Raw genomic sequence first — 18,727 nt, 5'->3', positions numbered from 1 at the left:
CTGGAACACCATCACCACCTCTCCCCTTGTCAATTTGGTTTCCGCAAGTGCCGCAGCACGACAGATGTCCTGGTGAACTTGGAGGTCTATATTCGTACTGCTTTTGCTGCGAAGACCTCCGTTGTTGGCGTCCTTTTTGACCTGGAAAAGGCTTACGACACCACTTGGCGATATCATATCCTATCTCAACTTCATTCTTTTGGCCTTCGTGGTCGTCTCCCTCTCTTTCTCCGCAGCTTCCTCTCTCGTCGTTCCTTTCGGGTGCGCCTTGGTACCGCTCTCTCTCACTCTTTTCAGCAATACGAAGGTGTGCCCCAGGGTAGTGTTCTGAGCACTACTCTTTTTCTTGTTGCCCTCAATGGTCTTCCTTCTGGTGTCTTCTCCGCTCTCTATGTCGATGATCTTACCCTTTGTTGTCAGGGTGATGATTCGCCTCTCCTTCAACGCCGGTTGTTACTTTTGTACGTGTTTGTACTTTAAGTACGTTGTTACTTTTAATATGCAATCGGACACTCGATACTGGTATTGATATAATATGTGATGGTTACTTTATTACTGTTAGGAAAAGTGTCACAATATTTTTGAGCATAGTTATGTTGCAAACATTGAACTATATACATTTCAAACTTTGAAATCATAGGGCCCTCCCTAAAAGAAAATGAAAGATGACATTGTTTGCAAGAAATTGCTTTGCTCGTTCAATGGGTAATATGTCATATAATATATTTTTATTGTCGCGTGACGAGAGAGCACGTTTGAACAATATAAGAGGAAAAATAATAGTTTGTTTGTTGTTATACAGAACAGAGGTGTGATATTATTGTGCTGCAGTGCAGGATCACCCAGAGTGTAAATAGATTGGCCAAAGTTTAGATAAATAGTGGTAGAAGTTGTCATGAATGTATAGTCGTTAAGTACTGCACAGAGCCAGAGGTGAACCCTTGCAAACACAAGTAGGTGAGTATAGTGTGATAAGGTACTCAACATGTGAATAATTGTCAATTAGTTGCAATGAAACATGTTGAATGTGGTAATATATTGAATGTAAATAATTTATGAACAAGTACATCATGACGTTCTTACATGAAACAGGTGCATCATGCAGGAGATGAGAAATGACCACTGTCTTGTGCACGGACAAATGTGCATTGCATGGGAAGTCATGTCTTGGCTTCCGAGCCCGGTCCACGCATCATCGGCCAGTACCCTATACCGGTTCTACGTGTACACGAGATTTGTCAAGCAAATGGACCCAGAGCTGACGTTCTTTGATGCCTTTAACATAACAGCCTCTTAGGGTAAGCAAGGTTGCTGTTAAAGTTAGTGAGGAGTAGTGTCGGTTCCCTGTGAGCGTCCCCCATCCTTGTCTCATGTTGTTCCGTAGTCTTGTGTCTTGCTGATGATTTCCAGTGTTGTATGTTATCTTTGCCCCCCCTTGGGTTTAGGTAATTGTCCTTTGATTAGTAGTGTTTAATATCCATTCCCTGCATATTACTGTTTAACCTACCTTGATGAATCCGGCTTTTCCCATGATTAGGTGTTTATTGATTCTCTTTCCTAGCTTTGCATTGAATAATAAAATATTTTTATAGTAGTTGAGCATTGGGTTAATATTGTATTATTGTTGCAGGAAGCCTGACCACAGGCCCTCATTCCAGACGCTTGTGGAACGTGGATAGCACTGTGAAGAATCCGTGATGCGACTATATATATAGTTGTGGTATTTATGTATGTGCGTTATTTGAAGACGACCGGATTGTACTGGTAATTCTTTCTTGTCGAAATACATATTTGCTTTTGTGTTGTATGATTAATCACTTTAGTGTCTACAAGTATAAGATTTGTTATATTCACCTCACTGCAGGCTATACCTTGAGTTACAATAATGTGGAGGAGTATGTTAAACCCATTTAAGTCAGTCAAGGAGCATTCTCAGAGTTTATAATGGTTGTGGACTAGATATTTGAATATATAAACACAAGTAATAAATTATTTGTGTATACACACAAATATAATATATATATTTATGCAAACATCTAATATATTATGTTTGCATATATTCAACATTATACACACACTATTTTTGTGTATAATCTTTAATATATTAGATGTTTGCATATATATATATATTGTAGATTATACAAATAAAATATAACGTGTGTATTATAGACATGATTTCAATTTATATTTAATATCTCAGTATATACACATGTAATAATTTGTGTGTGTATATATATATATATATATATGTCGTAGCCAGAATGCACGTCTCAGCCTACTATGCAAGGCCTAATAAGCCAAGTTTTCCTGAATTAACATATTTTCTCCTTATGAAATGATAAAGCTACCCCATTTCATTATGTATGAGGTCAATTGTTTTTTTATTGGAGTTAAATTTAACGTAGATATATGAGCGAACCTATCTTTACAGGTTAGGTAGTCGAAAAAAACAATTAATTCATGAAAACTTGGCTTATTGGGCTGAGACGTGCGTTCTGGCTACGACATGAAAATATATATATTTTCAATATTATTCTTGCATATATATAATACAGAAACAATCTCAAGTTGAATAATTGACTGACTAGACATTTGTAAATACAACGTATCATGTCTGTGTAATAAATATGTGCCTTATGTATTGGTGTCTTTTTCCTGTGATCATAATAGGAATATTTTTCATGAGGTAGAATGGGGAGTCCTCATATAGAACTGAACAACGTTTGTTTGATAATAATCTGTATTTTATATATAAATGATATACAAAATATTTCTTTTCATAACTAATAACTTTTAAATAAAACATTTTAATTTATTACATGATTATATAAAAAAAAAAAGTAATAAATTATATCTTTTGTATGTTAATAATACATAAAAACAAATTATTTATAAAAATTAAACAATTATATTTTTTAAATTATAATATAATTATATAAAATTATTAATCCAATTTTTCTTTATATGTTTTATATTAATTTATAAATACAAATTTATTTTATATTTATAATTTATTTATATAAAATAATATATTTATATAAAAAAAATTAATATATAATTTTATATAAATTGTTATTATTAAATTTATTTTTTATATAAAAATTTAATAATACGTCTTTTTTATTTTATATATTAATTTATATAAAAAATAAATATTTTTATTTTATATAAAATAATATTAATTAATTTATATAAAAAAATTATATAAAATAAAAATATTTTTTTTATATAAATTAATATATAATATATTTATAAATTACAATTAATATATTTATATAAAAAAATATTTTTATTTTATATAATTTATTTATATAAAATAAAAATATTTTTTTATATAAATTAATATAAATAATAATACCTTTAATATAAAATATAAAAAATATTCTTATTTTATATAATTTATTTATATAAAATAAAACAATTTCATTTTTTTATATAAAATAATATTAATTAATTTATATAAAAAAATCATTTATTTTATATAAATAAATTATATAAAATAAAAATATTTTTTATATAAATTAATATCTAATTTATATAAAATAAAAAAAAAGGTATTATTAATTTTATATAAATTTACAAATTTTTTAGATAAAAAATAAATTTATTAAAAATTTTTAAATTTATATAATATTAATAATACAATTTTTTTTATTTTATATAAATAAAACAATTATATTTTTTTTAAATTATATTATAATTTATATAAAATGTTTTAATATAAAACAATATTTTAAATATAATTTATATAAACAATTTCTGTTTTATATAAATCATAATATATATAAAGAAATTATCATTTATATAAAACAATTATGTTTTATTGTATATAGATTATAATAATATAATGTATATATCTATCAACATTTCTTTTTATATATCAAATATATAGATAATATAAACTATATTTAAAATATTATCATATTTTATTACAGATATATATATAAATATATATATATTAAAAAATTGTATATAATGTTATATAAAAACAATTATATTATAATATGAAAAATATATATTTTTCATCTCTTCTAATCTATATATAATCTCAAATATATGCTGGGTTCTGTCCATAAGCAGAGCAGCTTCAAGAGATCCATAACCTTTAGGCATATGTTTTGTAACCTATAAAAAAGGGACGGGGATGGTAGGAGAAAAGCACACAAACTGTATTGGAAGGGGACATGCATTATGTGTGGTTTCCTCCGAGGCTATGTCCCCCTTCCCTATTTTAATTTATAACAAACATAATATATTTACACGGGGTTATAAAGTACAGAATGCTCCACGGTGCGCACTTTGATTAGCTCTTCTTCGGCCCACGATGAATCCTCTCGGCAAATCACAGTCCCACTGGGTCCTCTAGCTGGCACGAGCCTCGTGTGATTCCTCTCAGCACCACACTGACTAGTCTCTTCCAGCCCCGGATAATGGCGATTCCTAATACTGCCACGTCGCAGGCAGGCTAACACACTCATTACACTTCGTCCAGGGGTGCCTCACAGCTTCTGCAGAGCAAACTCGTAAAGACACCTTCAGTACACACTCCCAGGTCGACTCTGTAATCAGACACGTCATTAGTACTGGGACTAGGCCACCTCACGTACACGCTTAGACACAAATGTCCACCGGCTATGTTACGACCTGATCAACACGGCAAACCTGCCCCTGTGGCTGGTATATCCCGTCCTCGCTACATGGCGACGTCAATTTGCAGTGCGTTTCGGGAGCGGACTCACACATGTCGTTGTCGTCACTCCTCCGGGCTACGACTCGGGTCCGTAACACAAGGTCATAGGTATCAGGAACTCTATGAAATGATACATCATAGCAAACCAACATAATCAATAGGGACAAAGGGACACAGTGTGTTCCTGAAAATCATGTATGTTAGTATATATGGAGCAACACTAAAAATACAGGAGATAAATGATATAATACAGCTTTAACATGCCAGATATTGTTGCACTAATGGTCATATCAATTTGAGGGCTACTCAATTTCGAGACATGACATCAATTAGGAAAGGTGCATGTGCTGCCAAAACAACACCTAAAGGTAATCCAATTCATGATCGACATCTCACTAAACAATGCCAAAGGGAACTTTGTAATTGCGATGATAATCAAATGCCTACAGTACACCAGCATGCAACACATGGACAAAGGAGGCCATTCATAGATGATCAAAGACATTATAGTAACAGCTGATATACATCAGGATTGTTGGTACTTGAAACAGACTGGAACGCCAACAAAGCAAGAACACAGCACTTTTCAACTGGCACATTCATAAACCTCATCCTGAAGACATTCATGTATCAACACGTTAAAGCAAACTACGACAATGAGGCAACGCTATATTCACCAGGAAACATGACAATATACTTTACTTTCAGTATCTTACACCCCTTGGGGGGAAGCTGAAGTATTATTTTCATGGTTACAGCAACCATGTCCTCCTCGAAATAAAATATGCACCGACCTATAATCTAGAGCAAAATTTAGTACAGTTCTTGAAACACTTTCAGGAGACGAACCTATGGTTTTCAACTTATTTAAAGAAATGTCGAATTTGATTGGAAAGACTAGCTGTTACGTAATGAAGTGAATGTTTTGTGAAATAACAAAGCACAAATATTTATACCAAACCTTCAAACTTACAAATCAGCAGTGGTTTATTCAAAATTGCAAACCTGACCCACCCAAAAACATCGATTCAATATTATAAGACGCCAAACATACCACCTATACTAACAAGCAACTACATAGCAATGAGAACAGAGGCAGAAAGAAATTGAGAACACGAGAGAGGAACAATTTTACATACGTAAAAACAGACTTATTCTATAAATTTATTACAACCAAATTGCAGCTAAAGGATAATATTCAGAGGTTGAAAATGGGAAATACTTTCACGGAAAACGATTTGTGTGAAACATTAAACAAAAAGTTACAAAGTGTCTTTGTACAAAATGAAATCTTCAGGCAACCAGATACAATAAGAATTCCAGAGAACAACAGCACATAGAGCTGTCTAGAGACGAAGTGGAAAAAATGCTCAACGAACAAAGCAGTTGGTCCAGATGGAGTTTCACCATGGGTTCTGACAGAATGTGCACCTGAGCTCAACATTCCTCTTCAACTGATTTTTCAGCCATCCCTGTATACAGGAATTGTAGCTGATGTGTGGAAAAAGCCTAACATACTTCCAATCTAAAAAAGTGGAAGCAGGAAAACCCAACCTTATTTATAGTGTAATAGTCAAAATATTGTTAAACAATATTTAAAACTAAATGGGTACAACACCTGCAGAGAAATGATATAATATCACACAGACAGTATGGTTTATGATCTGGAACATCCTGTCTATCCAATTTACTCAGTTTCTATGATCTAGCAACACAGATATTACAGGAAAGAGATGCTTGCGTTGACTCCTTCTATCTGGACCTAAAAAACGCTTTCGACACAGTTCCACATAACAGCTTGTTCTGTCACTACTGCAATATTTGTCAGTTTCCAGAACATTGTTTCATCCAGGTTACAAGCGTACCTGAATGATAGAAAAATGAGGGCTGTCATCAGAGGCAATGTATCGGATTGGAGAAATGTCACAAGTCGACTAACACAGGGTTCAGTTCTTTCACCAGTGATGTTTATTGTCTACATAAATGATATACCACTTGGTATACATGTTTGCTAAGATAATAGGAAGGATAACAAACTTAGATGATTGTCATACCCTTCAAGAAGACATGAATGAATATCGTCCCGTTTACAAGTCAATGTATAATAACCTATTCATTTACTTTAATATTACATGTATTCTTTTCACCACCTACTATTACCATACCTCAAACCGTTAGCGACTAATAATGACTACCTTCAAACTTACAGTTTTCAAGTTACCCTCGTACACTAAAGCTAATAAATAACGACTACATAACTTACTTCTCTGGTGCTAGAGGCCCTATACTTGACGGATTGTTTGTATACCCACCCATTCTTTCACTCCACCAGGAGGGCATCAGCCCCTACGTACCTCCAGACTTAATCCATCGGTCATCTTTCAAACCTCACCAATACCATTTTCACATTGCACATAGCCGCCACATCTCACTACTTCAAGAATAAACAAACTTAATCTCAATATATTAACTTGTTTCAACAGTTGTATATTTTACTACTGATTAGTAGTCAGAAATAAAATAATATAAGCGTATAACCACCAAGAAGGGATATACACATGTCAAAATACTAAATATTTTGTGCCCATACATTTTAGGGCCTTCACTGTACTAGGTTACCCAGTGTACACTTGGGTCTGTCGGCTCCACTAACCACACGGGGTCTAATGCTTTCAACACACACCGTCCCGCAGCCTATACTACTATCAAAATAACGTTCCGATGCACCCCAACGACCAGGTCCACTCAACAGCCAACCACGCTCCCCGTTTTCAATTCACGTCATTCTCACTACCTGTACTGTCATTGGTCGGCTCCACCTATTTGGATACCTTCGTAATTCATGATAATTATCATTAAATACCCGGTTGGATCGATCGGCTAAATACCCGCTTCTCCGTGTACACACGTCTCACTTTACTTTGGCCATGGACTATGTTTACAACTAAAACTATGCCTCCTGCTTCGGAAACAATTGTAGTCACGTTACTAACCATCCGCTACATTATGAACAATATACAATTTACCGAACTTCTGACAATTTCTCACTATATTTGCCTGCCCGTCCTTATAACTGAAAGCCAAATGTTCATCATTGCAAACGGACATTTCTATGTAAAACATCGTTTTACATTCAAACCACAACTCATGACTTCCGTAACAATTGCTTCCTAACTCATTTTGTTCAAATACAACGCTACAAAACCTTCCACCATCTGAACACAACTAGTGCCTAAATATCAACAATATGATATTTTATTTAATAACTTACAATTGAGAACATTCCTATTATTCATAAACAGATTTTTACATTGGATGAATGCGTGTTCGACCGCTACTCCATATAATGCCTTTCGCCTCATCTATCTGCAACTCAGGACACGACACGATGCAAATACATATTAGGCAAGACAACTTGAGCACTTACAGATTATTATAGATATATCTGTCATTGCGACGCAGCTGCTGTTCAATGTCATATTGAGTCTGGAAAACATTACAAGTGATGGTGGCTTATGAATGTTAGTTCTTATTCATGAGTATTAACATAATGAAGGTAATGCACTGCATGGGAGGGTGGTGTGCACGACAAATATATAGACAGCTGTCACAATTCATGTCAGTTGCTTCATTTATCAACTACTTGCAGATACAACACATGATGATTTCGTATTTTTTTATGTACCTCATCATGAATATATCTTCCAAAGTTACCTGAATTGGGTCATTAAGTCCAGGAACAATTATGTCCTCAAAACTTCCCATTACCGATCACAACATGGGTATGTGTTTCCTTACTAAATGTCTAGTATATATTACATTCATAATATATATTAAACCCTAGATATTCAAGATGTTGACCAGACCACAATAGAAGGTGAAGGAACGACGACGTTTCCGTCCCTCCTGGACCATTCTCAAGTCAATTATCTTGACTTGAGAATGCTCCAGAACGGACCGAAACGTCGTCGTTCCTTCACCTTCTAGTGTGTGATCTCGTCAACATACTTTAGTCACGTTATTGTGACTCATCGCCTGCACCTTTTGCATACCTTACTTTCTTCATTCTTTCACCAACCACACATTTTAGGCTGTATCACGCCTTTTTGGTGGGGGGGGGGGGGGGGAACTTCGGTATTCGAGCATCAAACTCACATTTCTACAGCCTCTTCAAGTTACCATGATCTCCATATTGTGGTTCTTTGACAAGAAAACATTAGTTTACTCCAACATTTGGCCTTTCCCCCCCTCTGCACATTATACGATTAATGCCTATCACAAGTAAAAACACGTATTTGAAGGATGCTATAGTCTCCCTTGATTCTTGTTCATTTATTTCAAATGATTTTGCTCATCCAGTAGTAATTTTACAGTAAATGCATTTACAATACAACAGTTAACTCCTTTTACCTCACAGCATGTTATTTCCAGTTTCTTCTGACTTCACTCCTGTATACAATTAACTTTATTCATGAAACGATAACGGGACACATGGAACAGTTTCTTCACTCTACATTATGTCCCCAACCATTTGCCAGTCTAAACTCATTTGGGATATTTCAGTTATTGCCGGTGTGGTCCTCTCATCCTTGCCGATACTTCAGGTCCAGGAATAACGTGTTCAACATTTTTCATTCCGTACTATGGTCAACTCCACTGCTGGGCGATGGTGCAGCCTCATTCACTTCAATTAACCATGATCTCATCCTCACGACTCGTCTAAAAACAAACAATACGTATATATTTAGTGGCCACATTTGCACTAAAAATCTTTCATATCAACTTACAACCCACATATTCTAACATTAATGACCTTTCTAATCAAATCTAGTACCAACATTTTTAACAAATGACAAAAAACGCTATACCTATTTACTCTAATGTAAATACCTCATTTACATAAACACTATTTACGTCTCCTTTGCATTTACCTCAAGTTAATTTTCAGGTTACATTTATCAAATTACAAACTTATATGCCATACAATGCAACATTAATACATTCAATTATCAGTCCCAACATTTTTATTCCTTTACCGGGATCACCTGCCGGCGCCATTCCTAATTCGCCGCACACAGATTTGTTCCCAGAAAAACTCTCACTTATCAGCTCCATTCGTCGCGATTTGCTGAGGAAGAATACATCAGTACTCCAAGACCCAGACAATATCTTGTTTTGAAGGAAACAATTCCCATTTCGTCTACAATTGACAGAGAAACAACGTTGTTGATTACCTGCTAAATGGTATTGAGCAACCCAAACTCTCGTACCCCTCTTTTTTTTTTTTTAGGACCGTATCACTGACCAGGTCACTTAAGAGTCATACCCTGCGGGCAGGGCCACAAGGGGGCACCTTAGAACGTGTACTGAGCCTGACAGGGAAAGGTAAACCAAAAAACCTCTTAGGTGTTAGGTATCCCTGATTCAACCTGGGGGAATCATTATACGACCTCCCTTGGAGGGGAATGAATTTATCAAGGCCTAGGAGTCTCTCAGGCATTAGGTAGGGCAGTGATTCGGTTCTCACTACGTGGAGATAGTCATGGGGAAGGCTAAGAGAAAGAGGAAAGGAAGGCAGCTTTCGGACGAGGAGGGACGGTAGACCGATGTGCAGCAGGCACCCAAGAAAACTGCTATCGAGGCTTCACCACTTGCTTCTACCAGCAAGACAGCACACGTAATGGACCTAGAGAGGACAGCATTAGTCTCACGTCAGACAATGCTTCTCTGTCCACAACACAGCCACAGGACAACAGTATGAGACAAGAGAGGACACCAACAGTCTCTCGCCAGACTCGGCACATCTTCTAAAATTTAAGATAATGCAGACAGACCACTTTCCTACAGCATATGGAGTAGTAACGGCAATGGAAAAAGAAAAACCACAGCTCAAACTTTCAATTACACTCAACCTCAAAGGAAAAATAATAATGACACCAACAGACTGCAAATTACTTTTTCTAAGTAATAGTCCTGCAATGGAAACCTGCATGCTTGCAAAACCTGGACCCTTCACAAAGACGCACACGAGTCGTGCTTTTGGGATACCCAATCGAATTTCCCCTCGATCCACTACTAGAACAAGCAAATCCTGAATGCGGAACGATGCCGCACAAAACTAGACAACGCAGCGACACGTCAGGTTATGGTGACCGTCATGGGACATGTGCCAGAAACATTCAGTCTTGGAAATTGGGGAACATACCGACACAGACCATACGTCCCGGAACCCCTGCGCTGCTTCAGATGTCAGAAATACCGACAACATCAATCACGCTGCACCGGACAGGAGAGATGCGGAGTGTGCAGCCTCAGACATCCAACCAAAGACTGTATAGCCAAGCACAAGGCAAACCAGACCACAACAGCCAAATGTCAAAATTGTGGAGGCAAACATCATGCCTGGAGCACAACCTGCTCTGCACGGAAAGAAAAAGTGCAGACAGCTCAGACCAGCACTACATACACCAACCTCTGGAGCACAGCCACAACAGACACACTCACAGAGCAAAATTTCCCGATTCTATTAATTCCAATTCAGAATACACAAAAGTGCTGCAGAAATACAGCAAATGCGAAAGAGCAGAAAACAATTACTTTCGGATTCAACACAACACATGTACAGTTTTACCGAGGTCCAGCTGAAAACCATCGTGAAGATCATGGCAGAGACCATTATCAATTGCCTACAGATGACGCAGAACGCCTCACAACAACAGACTCAAGAAATCACTTGTGTCATAATGGACAGGATCGTGCAGCACACCACATTTACACAAGAAATAGACAGTCTGAGACAAGAGGACAAACAACGCAACATGGACATACAACAGACTTCCAACAACAGTCGGGTAGTCAAGACACCAGAACATCAACATTTACAAAAGCAACTGCAAGAAGCAGTGACCACCCAAGATCAACAGAATCTTACAACACAAGAGACAGACAACAGCCAATGCAGTCTGATATGCAACAACGCAAACAAACACCTATTGAACAGAAGAGATGCACAGGTTCCAACAACACAAGAAACAGCCACGAGCAATCAATGCAGTCCGACTTGCAGCAATACCAACAACAAAGTGATGGACCACAGTTATGCACAGATTCCAACAACGCCGGGGATGACCACGAACAATCAATGCAGTCCGATTTGCAGCGACACGACTTGCGAGGTGCAAAATATAGAGGTCGATTCCGAAGAGGAGTTCTAGTAGAACAAGCAACACCAACCGAAACCGTCGTCTGGCCATTACGAATACTGCACTGGAACATACAAGCTCTTGGAAATAAAAACCACACTTCAGGAGGCTGCAATCAGCACGAAAGCTGATATAATCGTTTCGGAACAAACTTTTCCAAGCCACGAAATCCTTCAGATTACCTGGATATCAGCACTATGTTATACCGTATGAGCAGGGGAGGCAAAGAGGATTAATGACCCTAGTCAGGAACACCATACCCAGCAAGAAAACAGACTCAGTTTCATGTGGGGATGGAGTAGAGGTATTAGCAATAACACTGAATATGGCTAATATTGAGCTCCTCATATACAACGTTTACAAGCCCCCTAGACGTAAACTAGAAGCAGAGGCAGTGCTTACCTCGCCCACGCAGGAAAATGTAATTATTGCTGAGGATTTTAATGCTCATCATCCAGAGTTTGGTGCGACTGGGCCAGCCAATGCAGATGGGCGCCATTTAGCTGCAGCTCTGCGAGAAGTACCTGAAATTACACTTCTCAGCACTGGGGAACCCACTCACATTCTAGGAGGTTCCCTTTATCTTACATTCATCTCAACAGCACTCAACCATCAGGCCAAGTGGGAAGTAGACTCGGTGATCACCAGTGACCACTTTGCTACTGTTACAACACTAAACCTAACACGACCTCCTACACCACCTCCACAGCCTCGGTGGAATTTAAGAAAGGCCAATTGGAATATATACCAAGAACAACTTTAAAAATGGTATGCCACGTAAACGCCACCTGAGGATTTCAACATACACGAGACCAATCTGCAGGAAGCCATTGCAACTGCTGCAAACAAACCTATTCCAATCATTATCACAGGAAACACAAAACCAAAGAACTATTGGTTCTATAGTAATGAAGTTAAAGAACAGAACCACAGAGTCAACATCTAAAGAGAAACCTCACACCAGAAGGAAGAACTCTGCTAAGAGCGGATAAGATATCTGAAACAAGACCAGTTTCTAGAGAAGCAAAGGAGGCAAGATGGTTTGAGTGGCGTCAAACTCTAAATGAACATAGTAGTCTTGGCAAGATATGGGGTCAGATTAAAACTATATCACGTCGACCAGCCCGGCCACAGGCATGTATTCAACCATTGCAGGAGGCTGAGAGACTTGCTCTCCAATTTGCAGAAAGAACAGCTTCCTGCAATGGTCCGAAGGCAGCAAGAACAATTAAAACAAGAGAGGTTGACAGCCATTCATGAGAGCATAGCTATAAATGACGAATGTGACTGTCCCTTCACCAAACAAGAACTAATCAGCGCCAAAAAAGGTGGTAAGGACACTGCACCAGGTGCTGATAACATTACATACTCAATGATCGCACATGCAGCTCCTGCTGGAGAACAAGGAATATTGGACGTCATCAATGCATCTTGGCAGCAAGGCAAACTACCGACCTCTTGGAAGAAAGCAGACATCATACAGATTCCTAAGCCAAAAGAACCTGGCAATTACACACTCATTTCATTAACATCTTGCATTAGTACAACTGCAGAACGGATGATCTTAAATAGCCTACTGTGGAAGACTGGAGACCTTCATAAACACATATTTGCCTTCACTAGAGGAGTAGCTACTGCATACCAACATTACTAGGAACAGTTAACTCGGGTCCAGCTAGTGATCTTCCTTGATCTAGAACAAGCATTTGAACTTGCAAGCAATATTACACACCTTAGGGAAAAATGCTAGCATGGATTCAAGATTACCTAAGTCACAGGTATGCCAGAGTAAAGTTGCAAGGGCAAGTGTCGGACTACCACTTGCACGAGAATGGGACTCCACAAGGAGTACTCCTCAGTCCTAATCTTTTTAACATCCTTGTGGAAAACCTTGTTACCATGACATTTACACAAGGGGTTAAATTGCTATGCTCATATAGCATTAGTCATTACAGATCCTTCACTTCTAAATAAAGCACAAGGTGCATTAGATAAAGTAGCATCTGAATGCAGTGCTTTAGGACTAAAAATATCTGCACACAAGTCTAAGGCAATGAGACTATGCGGAAAAACTCCAGACAGGCACCTACGCATTCAAGACATTAACCTTCAGCGGGTTACACAATATCAATATCTCGGAGTGTGCATAGATTTTAAAATGACATTCAATATCTAAGGGACAAAGCAAAAACACGACTAAATCTAATGAGATCAATCACAGGGCCCCCGTCTAGGAGCGGCACACAAAGTGTTAAGAATGTTTTACATACACGCCGTTCGTTCGTTCCCTACTTGATTATGCAGCGCCTGCCTTGCTCACTCTTTCTCCTGGTCAGTGGCCAAACGTTGAGGTTCTTAAAAATTTTGCATTGCGAATCATAACAGGATGTCCCAGAATACTGAACCAAAATACTGAACCTAAGACTAGAAACAAAGCTAACGTCGATTGAAATAAGGGTAAAAGGGATTGCTGCGTGCATGCTGACCAACATATTGACTAGACCTACAATCAGTTCACTTAAAGATATAATCACTGGAGCACTAACTCTGGACAGAAGAGCCTCCAATACCAACAGGTGGACCCATTGTGCGATAAACACCATCAATACGTTCCATATAACAGAGGGGTGTCGACGAAATACATGCAGACTTTGTTATGCAAGCCCCTTGGGAATCTCTGCCAGCAGACTAACATTATGGCTCTTGAAGGAAAGAAGAACCAGACAAATCCTCATCTGCTACGTAACATTGCACAGAAGCAAACATGGCATCCGACAGCTTCACTTCACAGATGGATCAGTAGACCAGCAGGGACAAGAAACCGGACCTGCAGTTAAAAGATGAAACTATAAATAGTTGGAGGCTCTCAAATGGGGGTTCGACTTTACAAGAGATGCTAGCCATTCAAAAGGCTTTGGAATATGCTCTTGCTCAACACCGACAACATGTTATCATACACACAGATTCGAAAACCGCCATTGAAACCTTGCAACAAGAACACGTGTGATAACATCCATCACAAACTCAAACGACAAGGCCGACGGGTACTTATCAACTGGGTGCCAATTTATGTTGGAATAATAGGAAATGACATTGCACACGAAGCTGCAAAACTTGCTACTAAGAGGAGAAATTTAGACATTTACATACCACAGAGTATCACAGATTAAAAAAGTAATTAGAAACAGAGCAATGAAAAAGATGTAGTGACCACAACACCAATTGCAACATCAGGATCTGCGAGTTGGTACAAGAATTCAACCAACTACGAACCACTTAGTTTGATGAAAGGGAACAGTAGAGCAACAGAAGTGCATTTACATCGCATCAGGCTTGGATGTGCATGGGAAATAGGCTTACAAGTTCCGGAAGATGAGAGGAAATGTCAACACTGGAGAAATGCCCGACAGACCACTGGAACATTATCTAACACAGTGCACAGTTACAAACCCATTAACATTTCAACTTAAGATTCAACAGAGCAGAACAAGTTGTTAAACACACACATGGCAAAATCTTACTGAAGCGACCATACGAGTCAAATACTCATACTCCGCCCAAGTAAAACAGAAACGAGCAACACTTAGTGGGGCCAGCCAGAGGCTTAGGGCCCGCGCAGGAATATCCCTTGCCTTCCCCCCCCCCCAAAAACTAAAAATTCCTTTATTAACAACTCCCCTATTCTACCTACATCAAATATTTATTCCCATTCATTGACCAAACTACATGTCTCATCCACAGTGCGGCTTTTAACATTCTACATGGACTAGTACATTCCACCCCACGGCTGTCATGCCGAACCTATTCACTGATCTATCTAGTAATCAACAAAATTCTCCACAACCACCGCGACAAGTATCATTGTTCTGCCAAACTGAATTTGTATACTTTCTTTTACCCGCTTTTCATTATCCGCGCATTAAGGGCGTTTATATTACGCTCAGTTTGTCATTGATACAACTCACGCGATGTGCCACCTAATATCGATGTACTAATGATTCGTTAAAACTTTTTGTCCTCTAGTCTCAAAAGTAGGTCCCACCGCACTTATTTCACCAGGTCACTGATATGAACCTGACACTACCTACCCTCCAACTGTGTTACCATTACCCAGCCTCTCGACAATTTTCATTAATGTCCATCATGTTTTATCCGTTGTATATATATTCACCTAATCAGGATTCAAACCCACGTCCACCATGTCGTACCGTCACCTCGTAAATGAGGTTACCTACACTAGGGTCACCTTTTTCTGAGTAATAAACGGAACCACAATGATTTCATAAACTAAATTCTATGCAAATGGGTTACTAATAAGCCTAATACTAACATTTTATTTATCTAAGCCTTTTAATAATAACTCCTGTTATTCTATCCATCAATAACGTCCCACTTCAATATACATAACTCCAGTCTGCCCAGATGCGTTATTGGGCACGTTATTAAACTATTTGAACACCTATGTAACATTCAACAGCCTCCCATTATGAGGCTTTCGCGGTCTGTACATGCGCTCTCAATGCCTACTCATCCGTTTATTCAATTTACCATTCTTCTCGCAATTTAACTCCATTACTTCGTGTCATTGCACCCACTTCCCTCTGCAATATGGGAGTATCTGACCCAATATATGTTAACTAATTATAAATGTTATCGTAGATAAACTGTTTACGGAAAACAAACTGTCCTTAACACTCAAACGTTCAATAATTACGATTTTTATTCCTACACAAGTCGCTTCCTGTGAAACCAATATTCATTCACGCTGACACGAACGTTAAGCATTAGTACTATTCTACACATCGCCAAAATATATAAAACTATTCTTACACCCAACTGCAAAACCTACACTACATTCTGGTCAGGTTCTATACGCGAGGCATAACCCTGCCACTGCTCGTCTCATACCTCCCTCACATTATGCAACTCGCCTAAATTTACTTTTCTGTGGGGTACCTGACCAAATTTACACCTTTACACTTCACGTCACACTAAGCGTTTTATACTTTCTCTTCACCTAAGGCATATTTTATCAAACTGAACCAATCATGAGTGCCAAATTAAAGCTTTCTTACCCCCATTATCACTCAATTGCCAACGATAACACTCCATGTATCTTCAACGTCAAGCAAAGGCCCGAAACCTTAAATGTGCAATTCGTTTAACGTCAAACCTTTATTTTATAGGTCACAAGTGTCATTTCATCTCAAACCCCCACTGATAATGTACTCTAAGGTCAAAGCAAAACAATTAGTGGAAATGTTTGAATTTTTAACCATCTAAAAGCTAAAGCTAACTTATGGTCTATTCATTTCGGTTTAAATGGACATTTAAATGGACATTCAAATTTACGTATAGGGTTGTTACACTGCCTCAGCTTCTAAACACGTACGATAAAGCTTCGACCCTTCCTTTTCAAAATAGTTTCCACACCAAGTGCTGTTACTATACACACGTGCTATAAGAGCCACACCTTTAGTCTGTAGTAAGGACGAACGTGGCAAGATTCGTAGTAGGTAGAAGATGAATATTGTCTGCCGTCATGCTGGTACTCCATCTGCCAGATATGGCCGGTATTACCTGCAACAAAGGGGAAACTTACCGACAAGTAATGTATGAAAGTGAAAGCTGTAATTGTCTCGGTAATCTATGCAAATGCCCAAGATTTAAAATGGGAGTTTCAAAGTCTAACGTCTCACAAAAGAGGTTTTATCACTTATTTCAAGCATGTTGGTCGCCACCATCTGGCTAGTGCTTTACATGAAATTTCAATTAAATTTCATAAACTGCACGATACCATCCAAACGTTTGTTTTAAAATGAACTACCCCCCACAACAGTGCTTACAGTACCTTAACTTACTGCATTATTAACCTGTATGACTAATAATGCCTAGCTTCAAACAAGCCTAATTTTATCAGAAAACTTTAAGGTTACCATAGTAACCAGGTAATGAATGAATACTACATCACTTGTGTTGTAGGTACATAGTCCCGGTATTAACTCTACTTCATAACTGTTTGTACAGGTAACAACGTTCAAATAGTCATCTAGGAACTACATTACTTACCTTCAGCTAGGTGCGTCCAGACTTGATTCCAAGTTGAAGTACGTTCAGGTCCAACAGTTGCAGCCTAACCAATAGCCCTCTTCTTCAGTACATTCGACATCGCCACACAACACTAGTTAAATGAAAAACATGTTACAATATACAAAGTAATTTCAATTTTTATAATTTATATTTTAGTAATGATTAATATGCAGTAATAAATCTTTTTCAGTATATACCCCAAAGAGGGAATATATAGCTGTAAAAGATTACGTATTTTTGCCCCCTAGATTTTAGCGCGTTGACGGTGTACTAGGTAACGAGTGTACACTAGGGTCTGTCGGCCCTAGTGACCCCAAAAGGTAACCCCACGGGGTCAAATAGTTTCAACAGACACCTAACACTAGTACCTACACACCGTCCCGCGGGCTATACTAGGGGCAAAATAACGTTCCGTTCCGCCCCAACGAGCAGGTCGACTCAACAGCCAATCACGTTCCCCATTCTAAATTCACGTCACATTCTCGCAGCCAATCACGTTCCCCGTTTTCAATCAATTTCACATTCTCACTAGCTGTACTGTCATTGGTCGGCTCCACCTAATTGCATACCTTGGTCATTCATGACAATTAATTTCTTAAACTTAAAGATATTCACGGAAAGGTATACCCGCTTCTCGGTGTAGAGACACGTCTGAGTTTACTTTGGTCATCAACTATGTTTACAGCCTAAAAGTATCCCCGCTGCTTGGTAACCAATTGTACTTACGTTACTAACCATCCGCTAC

General features: G+C 38.0%; 1 long non-coding RNA gene across 4 annotated transcripts; it reads right to left on the bottom strand.

Moving 5' to 3' along the window:
* Positions 1-9,007: 9,007 nt before the first annotated feature.
* Positions 9,008-18,727, bottom strand: LOC123765358 (uncharacterized). 4 transcript variants are annotated; one of them, XR_011230255.1, is made up of 4 exons: positions 18,709-18,727; positions 17,962-18,073; positions 17,366-17,472; positions 9,008-9,409 (listed from the first exon to the last, which is right to left on the bottom strand). It is a non-coding gene; the product is annotated as an uncharacterized lncRNA (long non-coding RNA). The 4 variants fall into 4 exon arrangements; XR_006773709.2 differs by lacking the exon at positions 18,709-18,727 and adding an exon at positions 18,351-18,376; XR_011230254.1 differs by lacking the exon at positions 18,709-18,727 and adding an exon at positions 18,355-18,373.

This window comes from Procambarus clarkii, chromosome 33 (genome assembly GCF_040958095.1).
Source record: "Procambarus clarkii isolate CNS0578487 chromosome 33, FALCON_Pclarkii_2.0, whole genome shotgun sequence".
Lineage (NCBI taxonomy): Eukaryota > Metazoa > Arthropoda > Malacostraca > Decapoda > Cambaridae > Procambarus > Procambarus clarkii.
Note: the sequence above shows the minus strand (reverse complement) of the source record. Positions and strands in the feature narration are given on the sequence as shown.